Source organism: Tenebrio molitor, chromosome 8 (assembly GCF_963966145.1).
Source record: "Tenebrio molitor chromosome 8, icTenMoli1.1, whole genome shotgun sequence".
Taxonomy (NCBI): Eukaryota; Metazoa; Arthropoda; class Insecta; order Coleoptera; family Tenebrionidae; genus Tenebrio; species Tenebrio molitor.
In genome coordinates, this window is record NC_091053.1 from 10,943,245 (window position 1) to 10,957,097 (window position 13,853).

At 32.4% G+C, this 13,853-nt stretch overlaps 1 protein-coding gene and 2 long non-coding RNA genes across 5 annotated transcripts in view; 1 reads left to right on the forward strand and 2 right to left on the reverse strand.

Annotated features, from left to right (window-relative positions):
- Nucleotides 1–13,853, reverse strand: part of LOC138137149 (micronuclear linker histone polyprotein-like) — a 54,156-nt gene that overhangs the window by 21,537 nt on the left and 18,766 nt on the right. The gene's annotated exons all lie outside the window — the stretch shown is intronic.
- Nucleotides 10,938–11,676, reverse strand: LOC138137055 (uncharacterized). Its single transcript, XR_011161539.1, has 2 exons — nt 11,408–11,676; nt 10,938–11,349 (listed from the first exon to the last, which is right to left on the reverse strand). It is a non-coding gene; the product is annotated as an uncharacterized lncRNA (long non-coding RNA).
- On the forward strand, nt 11,894–12,821 carry LOC138136915 (uncharacterized). The gene is made up of 2 exons (XR_011161499.1): nt 11,894–12,195; nt 12,260–12,821. It is a non-coding gene; the product is annotated as an uncharacterized lncRNA (long non-coding RNA).

The window sequence follows — 13,853 nt, forward strand, 5'->3', positions numbered from 1 at the left end:
CACAACCCCAAATAATTGAAATTCCTGATACACAACCGCAAACAATTGAAATTCTCGATACACAGCCGATAGAAACTATCGAAATTCCGAATACACAACAAATTTTAGATTCGGTGTTAGAAAACAATTTTGGAATGGGTAATGAATTTGGGGATATATCCCTACTCAATTTTTTCGATAATAAAAGTGGAGAAAGTGAGAATGTTGATGTAGATGTGAATGATTATCGTGATGAAAATCTCGATCATTATTCCGAAGTTGTCATAAATGATCTTTACAATCAATGTCAACTCGGCAATAATGATCAGGGTGTTCATGATGATGATTATGGTGATTTGGTACCTACTTTCGATGAAAATCTTTTAAATTCTCAGCAATTAATCGACAGACACCAGATGCGTGACAATAACTACGATTGTCAACGTTTGGTGGATGTGGAAAATAAGAGAAGCCAGATGCGTGATAACGACCAAGGTTATCAACGTTTGGTGGAGGTTGGTGAGGATTTGGAAGATGTCGACGATATAGGTTCAAATTCACCAGCACCAATCATCGATAAAATATTAGAGATTCAATCTGTCGCTGACGGTGTAAATCAGAGGGGTGATGGTGAACTGCATCACCCTTTGATACAAGCCGTCGAGATGGATGAAATCAATATGGATGTCGATGATGGTGTTTCGGAAGCATCAAGTATAGCTTCTGATAGATTAGGAGATGTAAACGTCGACAATGATACTGATGATAAAATTCTTGAAGAGTTTTTCAGTATTATTATCGACGCTTATGAAGAACTTAATCGTGAAGAATCTGATCATGAAGAATCTGATCGTGAAGAATAATACCAAAAATTAGATCTTACACATCTTCCAGATAAAGATGATTTTTTTGATAAATTAAAAGAAGAACATATTTCAGATGCAGATTATGAGCGAGCTCAAAAAGTATGGGATGTATTCGATTGTAATACTTTAGGTGATTATTCGGATATTTACCTCAAATCAGATATTTTACTGTTGGCTGACATTTTTGAAAATTTCCGTAATACTCGTTTTATACATTACGGTTTAGATAGTGCTCAGTATATTACGGCTCCATCATTCAGCTGGGATGCAATGTTAAAATATACAAAAGTACAATTGGAACTCTTGACGGAAATTGATATGCTTCACTTTTTTAAAAAAGGAATTCGAGGTGGTGTCAGTACATGTGTTAAAAGATGGTGTCACGCCAATAACAAGTTTTTACCTGAATATAATCTATTGGAACCATCTTCATTTATTCTTTATTTGGATGCAACAAACTTATACGGTTATGCTATGAAGCAATATTTACCTACGGGATCTTTCGAATGGTTAACTAGAAATGAAATTGAAAATTTTAATTTAAATGAACTTTCTGACACATCAGATTTTGGATACGTTCTCGAAGTGGATTTGATTTATCCCGAAACATTACACTCACTGCATAATGATATGCCATTTTGCCCAGAAAATATAATACCCCCCCATGGAAAACATGCAAAATTAATTCCAAATCTATGTGATAAAACAAATTATATTATACATTACAGAAATTTAAAACAATGTTTAAAACATGGTTTAATTATTAATAATATTCATAGAATTTTAAAATTTAAACAATCACCGTGGCTTCAAAATTATATAAATTTAAATACCATGTTAAGGAATAGAGCAACTTCTAAATTTGTCAAAGATTTATTTAAATTATTAGTTAATAGTATATATGGAAAGACCATGGAAAATGTTGAAAAAAGAAGCGATATAAAATTATCAACGCACTGGGCCAATAGAGGACATAAACTTGGAGCTGAAACTTGGATTGCGAAACCTCATTTCAAATCGAGGGAAATTTTCTGTGATAATCTAATCGCAATAGAAATGAATAAAGTTCAAGTGACATATAATAAACCAATTTATGCTGGTTTTTGTATATTGGAGATGTCAAAAACCGTAATTTATGAGTTTTTTATGATTTCTTGAAACCATCATATGGTGATAATGTTTCTTTATTATATACCGATACAGATTCATTGGTTTTACAAGTATTTTCCGAAAATGTATATGAAGATATTAAACGAAATTCAGACCGTTTCGATACTTCCAATTATCCACCCAATAATATACATTCTATCAAACCAGGTATTTCGGTTATAGGAAAAATGAAAGATGAATATGCCGGTGCAATAATTAAGAGTTTCTATGGTACGGCTGCTAAAGCATATTGCATCGAATTATTAAATAAAATCGAAAAAAAAGCTACAGGTATAAGTAAACATGTTGTCGATAAGCAAATACGGTTTTCTGACTATAAAAATGTTGTCACTGAAAATTCTATTCTTCTTTGTTCCATGAACTTTTTCAAGTCGTGTTTACACGAAATGTTTACGGAAAGAAGAAATAAAATTGCTCTGTCCGGTGTAGATGATAAAAGATTTGTATTAACAAATTCACCAAATACTTTAGCCTGGGGCCATAAGGATATAGCTTTTCACATAAACTTTGATACGTTTTTAAATGAACTAAACAAAGCATGCGAAGATAATGTATGATAGAAAATTGTTTATAAGAAGCTGTAGAATTATATCATATTTAGTTGTGGTTTAATTTGTGTATAGTATAGAATGAAAATTGTAAAGCAAAAAAAATCATTAAATGTTGAAAATCATGAATGTTTTTTTCCTTCCAATACATTCATGAAACATAATACTTTATTGAGTGATGGTGTTAAACGAGGTATAATTGTTGGAAGATCGGGATGTGGAAAAACAAACGCTTTACTCAGTCTATTGCTCCACGAAAACGGGCTACGTTTTTCAAATATTTATTTATATTCGAAAACTCTTGATCAACCAAAATATCAATTTTTAAAGCAGGTTTTACAATCTCTTAATGATGGAAAAAACAAAGAAAACATTGGGTTTTTTGAATTTGAAGAAGGAGATCATATCATACCTCCAAACGAAGCCAAACCATTTTCAATCATTATATTTGATGATGTAGTTGGTTGTGATCAAAAAATTATTAGAGATTATTATTGTTTTGGTCGTCATTATTATATAGATTTCTTATTCCTCCATACCGAAACAATTAATTCGAGATAATGCAAATTTCATAGTGTTATTTTCTCAAGATCTGACCAATCTTGTTAACGGTGATGTCATTTGAAAAATTTCAAGCATTATGTAATAATTGTTGGAAAGATTCATACGATTTTTTGGTTATAAATAAAGACTGCGATTTGCATGATGGAAGATATAGAAAAGGATTTGATAAATATATAAAGATATAAATACTCGATAATATTTACATTAGTATTATAGTCAACACTGCATTCAATATGGATAAACGTTTGCTCATCAAACTAGCAAAAGCAAGAAAAGACGTGCGCGAAAAGTTACGTGGATTAACCTCTGAAATTGCAAGTTCACAAGAAATGTTTGAGACGCGTTTCCGACCTCTCACCGAACCGATTAAAAATCTCATAAGTGAAATTAAACAAGAAAAACCTCTCGCAACCTCCGCAACCCCCTTGAGAGGGTGGACAGCGGTACCGTCCGACAACTCCCGAGCGGCACCGACCAACGGGACCGAACAACGGTAGTGAAATTGATTCAGATTTAACTTACAAATTTGAGAAACTGGATCGCTCTTCGCAAGGTGTGTTCGTTTCGAAAAACCAAACAAAAGTAAAAGCTCATAAATATTGATTTAACGTCGTTTTGATTTTTATATATTTTCTATAAATCTGGTGACATATCGCAATAAAAAAGTAAAAGTTCATATTAATTCATTAGAAGAATTCAAAAGTACAGAGTGTTCCTGAAATGCACGGCAAAATTTTAACCACGAGCTACTGGCTTCATGTAGAATTCGGAAAAAATATTTAAAAAAAATTCTGTCAAAAAATAAAATGACATTTAATTTTTGAGACATTTTTTTTAAATTTCTTTTAGTCTCCTACGTTATCCCACAACCTCGTAGGTAAAATTTCGGCACATTTTAAAAATACATACGCCCTTGTAGGTATGTCATATTTTATAAAATGCACACCAATACTTTTTTTTTTTAATTACTCAGTTTCGATGCTTGATGAGTGCGTTGGTGCTGGAAAATACGAGTACCAACTGTATGTTTGATTGATTAATTAATTAACTAATTAATTAATTCATTAATTGACACAGTAAAAAACCTTTGTTTTTATTAATAGTTATTTAGACAACGAGTGTTAGAAGTGCAACTTTTTTTCATAAGTGTGGAAGTTTATTAAACGAGTCGTAGACGAGTTGAATAATCCACACGCATGGAAAAAAAGCACGCTAACACAAGTTGTCTATAAATTTTTTTTAAATTTCATAAATCAAAACCTATTTTAACTGTAATTTGTGCTTCCACTTTGGTCAAGTGCGGTGGCCGGTTGTGGTAACTAAGGAAACGTTATATCTTTATTGTTTTAAAATTAATTTGTCACTTTTATGTCAGTCTCAAGAAAAGTGAAAATGAGTGATTCAGACGAAGATCCTGAAATTACTAGTGGACTAAAGAAAGGTGGGTTGAATGTTACTAATTGTTCTAATCGTTATTTCAATTTTCATTTTGATAAATCACTTCTCTGTAGAATACGTATATCGTTCATTCATGGATTAAAACCGAGCAGTTAAAAAAAGTTGCTGACGTCGTAACTTTTTTTCACTAAGTGAAAAAAAGTGATACTTCTAACACTAAAATTAATGAAAAATAGACAACTTTTTTTAATGAAATTTAAAAATAGTAGTTTATTTGACCAGTTTGTGTGTAAATTGGGCCTTTTTTGGCACGCGTGGGCCATTTTCAAACGCTCGTTTCACTCGCGTTTTAAAATGGCCCACGCGTGCCAAAAAAGGCCCAATTGACACACGAACGAGTTGAATACAACGTTTTTTTGTTCGACGAGCCTCTTAAAGGCTCCAAATCGCTTAAAACCTTTAAAATTAGCTTGACGTTTCGTTTTGACAAGTTGTGACATTTATCAAAATCCGTTCACATAGGAGAAAATTCTCAAATTCTGACAGTGTCGAACAAAAAAAATATTAATATGTGTTTCTAGAGTTTACGAACCTAATTTAGAGAATTGGCAACGAACTTTTTTGTTCCACTCAGTATATACCTATTGACATATTATTTTGTCTTGGAAAAATAGGGTAAAGTAAAAGCATTCCTCGATGCCCAATAAAATTTCTGTTTAAAAACATTTCGATCGTTAAAAAGCACATCTTCATATAACTTGCCTCGCGTACAAACGTGACCAATGTGGAAGATCAAATCAGAGCTTCGAGCCTGAATTCTGTTAGCTTCAACAGCCACAAGCTCGAAGCTAAATAGCGAAGCAGGAACCTATAGTTGTACATTTTTGAACAATAAAAACTTTAACTGATACAAATAAAAACCATCGTCTAAATTTAGATATCCTTGAGAGAAAAAGAATACAAACAGCATAAATTGCCCGTGATTGAATTATAGATTATTTTGATTGATATTAAATAACAAAAGGGTGAACGTACCTATCGGAGCAAAAAACTCGAACGGCCACCAACAGCTCTGACCGCTCGAAAGTGAATTTTTGTGCAAGAACAGTCACCACGGCAGCTCAGCCTTTCGAGCGATTGCGGCAAAATTAAATCGAAAATTGGAATCCATCGGGCGAAGCGAAAAAGGCCGGGTCGGGTACTCACATGAGGTGCCGCCTCTGAAGAAATCGCATCCTTAAAAAATCGCTCGCCGCAGTGCTCCGGAGCTTGGTCTTGCACTTGAAACACACACAAAGTGGCGCGAGATGATCGCCGAGGAAACCGAGACGCGTCTCGAGAGGTACCGCTTTCGCAGTACAACACGATGGAATGGATCGTCTAGTACTGGAACCTCTATTTATACCCTCTGTTCAAAGCCACCAAGAAGGAGCCCTTAGAGTCGCCACCTCGAATTTCTTCTCCACGCCGACAGAAAAGGGCAGCTCTTATCTGCAACATCATCGAGTCTGGAGCTTCGCCGAGTTTGACAACCTTCGGCTATTAGTACCCTTTGGGACCAGTTTTACGCCGAAATCGGATCGAGGCGCCGGACGAGCTGAAGAATCGCCAAAGCGGATTTGGTTTTTTTTTTTCGAAAATAAATTCGTTTTATTGACAAAAATTCGTTCACGTGTTTGACCACTCGTTCCGCGTACGAGCAGCGGCTGATGTCCTGAAGCATTTTTTGTAAGCGTGCGACCCTCTCGGGGTGGATATCGAGCAAAATCTTTGGGGAAGAGTGCAAAATTCGTGCGGATAAAAGAGTTGGGGCAGAATAATAGCGGAAGTGCCTCAGAGGAAGCTGTTATCTTTGTAGCTTCCCACTCCTACGTTACCTCGTGTATAATTAATCTTCTTTTGATTTCCCTATTTCATGAATACTTTACTTTATTTAGAACACGGACTAATTCCGAACGTACTATACCGGATATATAGTGGTAGGTTTTATTTTTCACAGATGTGTTGACGCTCACAAATAAAAATAGTTTTATCACGATACGTTGTCCGGTTTTGACAAAACAATAATTTTTCGGATCGTTGTGCTTTCATTCAAAATCCTGCCCGCCGAAAATAAGACGCTGTAGGGATATCCATAGATAAAATAATAAAGATAAATAGAATGCAAATTCTCTTGATTTTTTTTTGAGTAGCAAATGTGGCGTCATCTGTTGAGTTGTGGACGGTACAATATTCCATAGCCTACTGGATGTTTTCCATCTCGTATCCCACCTCCACCCGGCGGCAGGGAAATTTTGCCGGAGTACATACACTATTACGGATAATACTATCAAGTAATAGTGCAGTGCTTAACAACATAATTACCGGCGTCTCGCCTCCGCATTTTGACTTTTTTGTGTTTTATGTTCTGTGTCAATGTTAAGGAATTTCCTCACGATGTGACATGAGTATAATAATATACCTTTTTGAATTTCAACCACCAATGTGTTCTCTAAGTCCAAAATTTTTAAATTTTTAAAAAGAGATTGGGGTACTATTCCTGTTGCTGAAATTATAAATGGTAAAATCGAAATTTTTTCTAAACACCAAAGATTTCTCATAGCAACGGAGAGTTCTAAATATTTATTAATTTTTGTATTATATGTCTGTGTTATATTGTGTGAATTTGGAACAGCTATATCTAAAAGATATGCTTGCTTTTGTTGTTTATTTAAAATAATAATGTCTGGTCTGTTATGCTGAATGTGAATGTCAGTTAAAACTGTCCGATCAAAATATAATTTGTAATTGTCATTTTCTAAACAACTTTCTGGTTTATAAATGTAATGTGGTTGTGTATCCTTTAATAAATTGAATTTAACTGCTAAATTCATGTGTATAATTTTTGCGAATATATCATGACGTTTTTTATATTCGCTTTGAGCCAAAACGGTGCAAGAAGAGATGATATGTTCAATGGTTTCCCCTTCAGTTCCGCAAATCCTACATTTATCAATGATCGATTGTAAACCGCATATGTGTTTTTTATAATTTCTTGTGTTTATAACACGATCTTGTATTCAAATATAAAACCCTCAGTCTCAGGATGAATATTTGATTTTTTAAGCCATGCATGAGAAGCTTGAATATTAATTTCTGGCTGTTCTAGCTCTTTAAAATATCTCCCATGTAAAGACTTTTGTTTTATATTTGCTATAGTGTCAGGTATATTTGGCTCAACAATATCTGAAATTATATTATCACTTAAATTTAAAGGTGTGTAACCTTTATCCGCTGAAACCAAAGCATTAAAAAAAGTGTTATCACGAGCTCTATTGAGAAAATAATTTTTTAGTGAAGCAATTTGATTATGTTGTAGAATTTCTAGATTTGAAAAACCCCTACCACCATTTTCGCGTGGTAAATTAAATCTTTCAATAGCAGATTTGGGGTGATGTTTACAAAATTTTGTAAAGAGAACTCTAGTTTGAATATTTATATTCTGTAAATTAGTTTTGGACCATTTTATAATACCAAAAGAATAGGTCAACAATGGAACAGCATATGTATTAACTGCTTTAATTAAATTATTACCGTTTAATTTTGATTTTAAAATAGATTTAATTCTTAAATAAAATTGTTTTTCTAAATTTTCTTTTATAATTGAATGTTGAATATGATTTGATTGATTAATACCTAAATATTTATAAAATTCTCCTTTATTTAAATTTTTAATGATTTCTCCTTCTTTAGTTATATATTCTAAATTTTCGTAATGACCGCGACATATTGATTGCGTTTTACACTTATCAATACCAAAACTCATGCTAATATCATTTGAGAAATTTTCAGTTATTGTTAATAAAGATAAAATGTGATTCTTTTTAGATGCATAAAGTTTTATGTCATCCATATAAAGAAGGTGATTTAATTTTGATAGTGTGGTATTATTATGTCTAATATTAAAACCGTATCCAGTGCTATTTAATAGATTTGTCAAAGGATTAATGGCTAGACAAAACCATAAAGGACTTAAAGAATCTCCTTGATAAATTCCCCGTTTAATTTGAATAGGCTCGGATTTTAATTTAGTATTGTTTATTGATAAATTTAAAGTAGTTCTCCAAAATGTCATTACATGTGATAAAAAGTTAATCAAATCCAAATTAATTTTATAAATTTTAAGAATTTTAATTAACCATGAATGTGGTACTGAATCATAGGCTTTTTTGTAGTCTATGAATGCGGTATACATATTTCTATTATTTTTTCTAGCTTGTTCCATTATTACCGTATCTATTATAAGTTGTTCTTTGCAACCAAAACACTCCTTAACACAACCTTTTTGTTCTTCATTAAGTATATTTAATTTTTGACAATGGTCGTAAATTATTACTTTAATGCAAGATGTCATAATTTTATAAATTGTAGGCAGACATGTGATTGGCCTATATTTTGATGGATTTTTAGTATCGGAATCTTTTGGTTTCAGATATGTTATACCATGGGCCAAAAACTCTGGAAATGTGTTAGGTTCCCTAATAAATCCGTTAAAGTGATCAAGTAAGCATTTATGAATACAAGTAAATTTTTTTAACCAAAAGTTATGAATTTGGTCACCTCCAGGAGATTTCCAATTATGTTAACTATTAATATTTTTAACTAAAATTTCAAGGCTAATTTGAATATGATGTGGATTATTACTATCTGGTATCTCATTTTCTAAATTAGGAATCCATTCTGCCTGATTATTAAATTGAACTTCATTTGACCATATGTTTGACCAGAATTCTTTAATTTCATTTATATTTGGTATACCATTATTATTTTGAGTTTTATTATCTGCTAAATTTTTGTAAAACAACTTCTCATTATTTCTAAATAGTTTGTTTTCAAATTTCCGTTGTTTATTATTTTTATATCTTTTTAATCGTTTAGAATTATTTTGTAATAAAGTGTCTTTAATTTCTATTAATGTTTCATTATATTCGTTATATTTTAAACAATGTATTCTGTTTTTATTTAAAATCGATTGAATACAGTTATTTAGATGATTAGAATTTATACCCTTTAAATATTGAGTTATTCTACCTAAATCTCGTCTGATATTGTTAATGCGTTTATTTAGTCTTCGTTCCCATTTTGGTAATTCTTTAGCTTTTATATTATTTGTCTGGTCAATTTCTTTTGAATCATTTAATCTGATAATTGTTAAAGCTCCACTATATATAATACTGTGTAATTTTTTAAAACTTGTCGTGTTATTTACAAATTTAGATAAAATAAATTGATTTAAAATTTCAATCATTGCAAAGAATTTTCTGGAGCTTTGTTGTTTAGGTAATAGTGGTCTATTAAATGGTTCTACATATATGTTCAAATTCGTTCTATTAAATTCATCTTCAATTTGTTCTTTAAAATTTTGATGGTAGTAAAAATTTTGATTAATAACATGTATATCATTATAACTCAAGTCTAAATTATTTATGTCGTTTTGTATCGTGTTGTTTGGTGTTGAATTATTTTGACAACAGAAAGAGTCATTATGATTTGGTAAACTTTGCGGTTCAACTGAATTTTCAACTAAATTATTAGAAACTTCATTATTGTCAGAATAATTAATTGACAATTCTAACTTTACATCATTTTTGATCTTTTCTAAAATTGCCGAAGGGATATAGTTTTTCTTCATAATGGCTCTCCTCTGGTCAGCTAAATTTTGAATAGTAACAGGAAACTGGGGGTACTTACTTTGGAATGCTTTAAATAAATCAAGCCTGTAAGTACTCACAACATCCTGTAGTTTCGTGATCCGAAAATATTCCCGTATATGTAGTTTCGTGATCCGAAAATATTCCATTATTACTTTTTTGTACTCATAGCCTTGAAAGCAACGCTTCCAACATCCAACGCTCGCTCCGAAACGAGTGCTTCCCGGTCGACTCGAATGTAAAAATTGCAAAAAACACTGGCCCTTTGAGGCATTCAAAAAAAATCTGTCTTGATAATAATAAAATTTAGTTCATAAAATACAACTTCCCTGGGTTTTCCTCCATTAAAAAATTACGGAAAGATTTATAATCGTTGAAAATTGTTCCTACAAAATTGACAAATTATTGCAAAAATTGATATAACAAGTGAAGCAATTGTTTCCAATAACCAAAGATCACTGCCTATTTGGTTTTGTGTTCGTTTATGTTTAATGTATTAAAACAAAAAAATTTAATTTAATTTTCGTACAAAAAATATTGTACGAACCACTTGCGTGAAGACATCTTCCGTTCATTCGCGCTTTAATTAAAGGCACTCGCTCCTTCGTCGCTCGTGCTTTAAAAAATGCGCTCATGCGGGAACATCGTCTTCCCGCACTTGGTTCGTAAATAACTATATTTTTATTATTTAATAATTTAAAAAAGATAACAAAAAAAACAGGTTAATTTTAATATTTTTTATTTTCAACATCTTATACATTTCTACAGCGTAGGAAGTGCAAAAAATTCTCTTAATTTTGAATAAGCTCTCCTAGATTGTTTGTAAAACGCCAATGCTAAGATTTTATTTTCTGTAGTGTATTTGCGCCCTTTTAGTTTAACGTCTCTTTTTTTCGATTGTACCAAACAAAAATGTATTGCATCATCCCCCAAAACTTTACCTTTTAACTTCATTTCAAATTTTGAGAATAATTTCACACGGGATTTGATTTTTTCAACAGAAAACTGGTTACTTTCTTTTGAAGTTTATATTTGGTTACCGGATATCTCGTAAGGAATTGTAAGAAGTCAATTCGGGAATTCTTTTTTCGTAATTTCCATGAATAATAATCCTTGTTGGATCATCCTCATTTTCTAAAAAGTTTGAAGGTGATTATTATAGAATTTTGATTCTAAATAGTTTTCACTTTACCCATTGGAATTTGTAAGCTAGGTATTGCCGTATTTTTCACTCTATTGTTCGTGTCGTAATCGAAAAGTCTGAAATGTGGATGCTCAAACCGTATATCCATTGTAAACTTTCATTTGATCAATTTCGAAGAGATAAACATTGCCCATTCTTCGTAACCATTCCCGAAACCGCGCAGGATATTTTAAAGGATTGGGAAAATATGTGGCGGGTGCTAGCACTTTTGAACACTACATAGCTTCATAGTATTACAGTTTTAGCCACAAACACGAATTGTCGTATTTAAATTTTTAGAAAAGACGTGATAACAATACTTCGTGACATGAAAGTAAATGAAATGAATTGAGACAACTTTGATTTCAAAAGTTTAAAGATATAGTACCTTAAAAAACTATGGGAGTTTGCGTTCTATAGGTTTACTGTGTTGTCTATGACTATCCACATAGACAAAATAAGAACATATAGAACGCAAACTCCCTATCTGGATACGGCAATACCCTATAAACGTATGTCGACTTTGAAAAAACATATCACAGACTTCGGTACCTTCCCCCATTTCATTCTAACCTGTATTAAAATATGTTTCTCTCTGTTATTACAATACGTATGTCGTTTTGATATTTCGCAAATGTCAATTTTGAAGTTTGAAATTAATTCAAAAGTCTGAACCTGTGGTCTGAACTGTCATAAAACTTCCTGAATTCGTAAAATAGAATAATTGCAATAATGAAAACCTGCAGAATTTGTTCTACTCCTTATTGTTCTTCAAGATAAGACTTATCTTTTCACTGGTATGTACCTAAAATAGACGATTCTTTACAAATACCGAAGACCTGGGTGAAAAAATTATTTCAGTTTTCCAAAAGAAACCTTCTTAAGAAACAAATGGATATCAGTGTGGAAGAGACAATCAAAGTTGCAAACGATGCGGTTATTTGTTCAAAACATTTCGGAATTCTGATTAGATTGAATGTAAAAAACCATGCAAAATTTTAAAAAGGGTTTGTATAGGTATCTTCGCAATACCTGAATTTTCCTACCACACCTAATGCCCCCTTTAATTTCAATTTCGCAGAAGAACATTGTAGTGGCAACAAAGGTAGAGCGTATAAAACTTAAATATTTAATTTCTCTTTCATAACTTACTTACCTATTTTTAAAAATTGTTAGAAAATAAAACTACGGCTACTCAATCAGCAGATTCGAGATATAATGCAGATGTAACAGTAGAGCATTTTAGTAGCCCTCGAAAAGCAAAACGACATGTAAATATGATCCAACATGTTGACGAGCAAAGGGAAATACACTACGAATGTAAGAAAACTGCGAAAGCTCTAAACAAAAACAAGATAAGAAGTAAACTTAACAAAGTTGTATTATTTAATAATGAATAAATATAAGAATCTATTACGAGTAATATTTATTTTGGTGTTTTTTTGTAAGTTTCATGGATACTTGTGAGTTTGAATTTACGCGCAAATTAAAGTTAAGTGGTTCACAAAAATATAGGTAGTTGTTGAAGGCAGACAACTCTCTTCACCTTTGTAGTCCAAACCTGGATTTCCTTTTGTGAAATCTTTTCCAACAGCATTGTCAGTGTTTCACATTAGAGTGAAAAATACCTGGCTTTAGACGAATTAGTCATTCTTAATACGTTCAAGTTCTAAAACAATAATACTTGATAGAGTTAACGGTTCAAATACTCTCGAACTATGCAAACTTCAGAGAAACAGATTAGAAAAAAGATGACACGAATGACAGGAGAGTAATAAATAATTGATAGATTGAGAATTTAAACCAATCAGAGTCGGGGGACTCGCTAAAGGATAGTGCTAATACCCAAATAATGCGTTGAGAGCGACAGAAATAGATGGTACGTCTTATTCAACTATGATGGCTGTACACCGTATCCAGTACCATGGCCTACTAAATCTGAACTGCGCTGCGCTTATTACGGCCGTAACAAAGTAGCTGAATGATTGATTCGGCTAACCTCAAAAAATCTACCCTTAACTAGCGCCATCTCTTTAAAGATATCAAACTACAAATCAAGTAAATTGCCACAATAATTTAAATTTCCTTGAATTTCATCAAGGTTGAAGTACTAACATGGGAAAATAGTGCGTTGCATGGGGAGAAAATTACAACAGTTATTTTTAAATTCCCAGCAACCTCCAAACCAAATCCAAAATTGATAAAATGATAACAAAAACTACAGGTCGACCAGAACAGCTTGGCTAGTGACGCAGTGGACTGAAGTCCCGTCCACTAGCGGAGCGCACTTGTTTGTTGTGTCTGGAAGTGTTCAGATCGTGTACAATCGGGCTAAAATCAGCGCTTCAAGCTTCAAGTGAACAGCATGTCCGGGTTGTTTTGAGAAGATTTGCTTCGTTGAGTGTACCGCACCTACAACCGTAGCCACATCCTTGTCTTACAGACACTCGCTCGT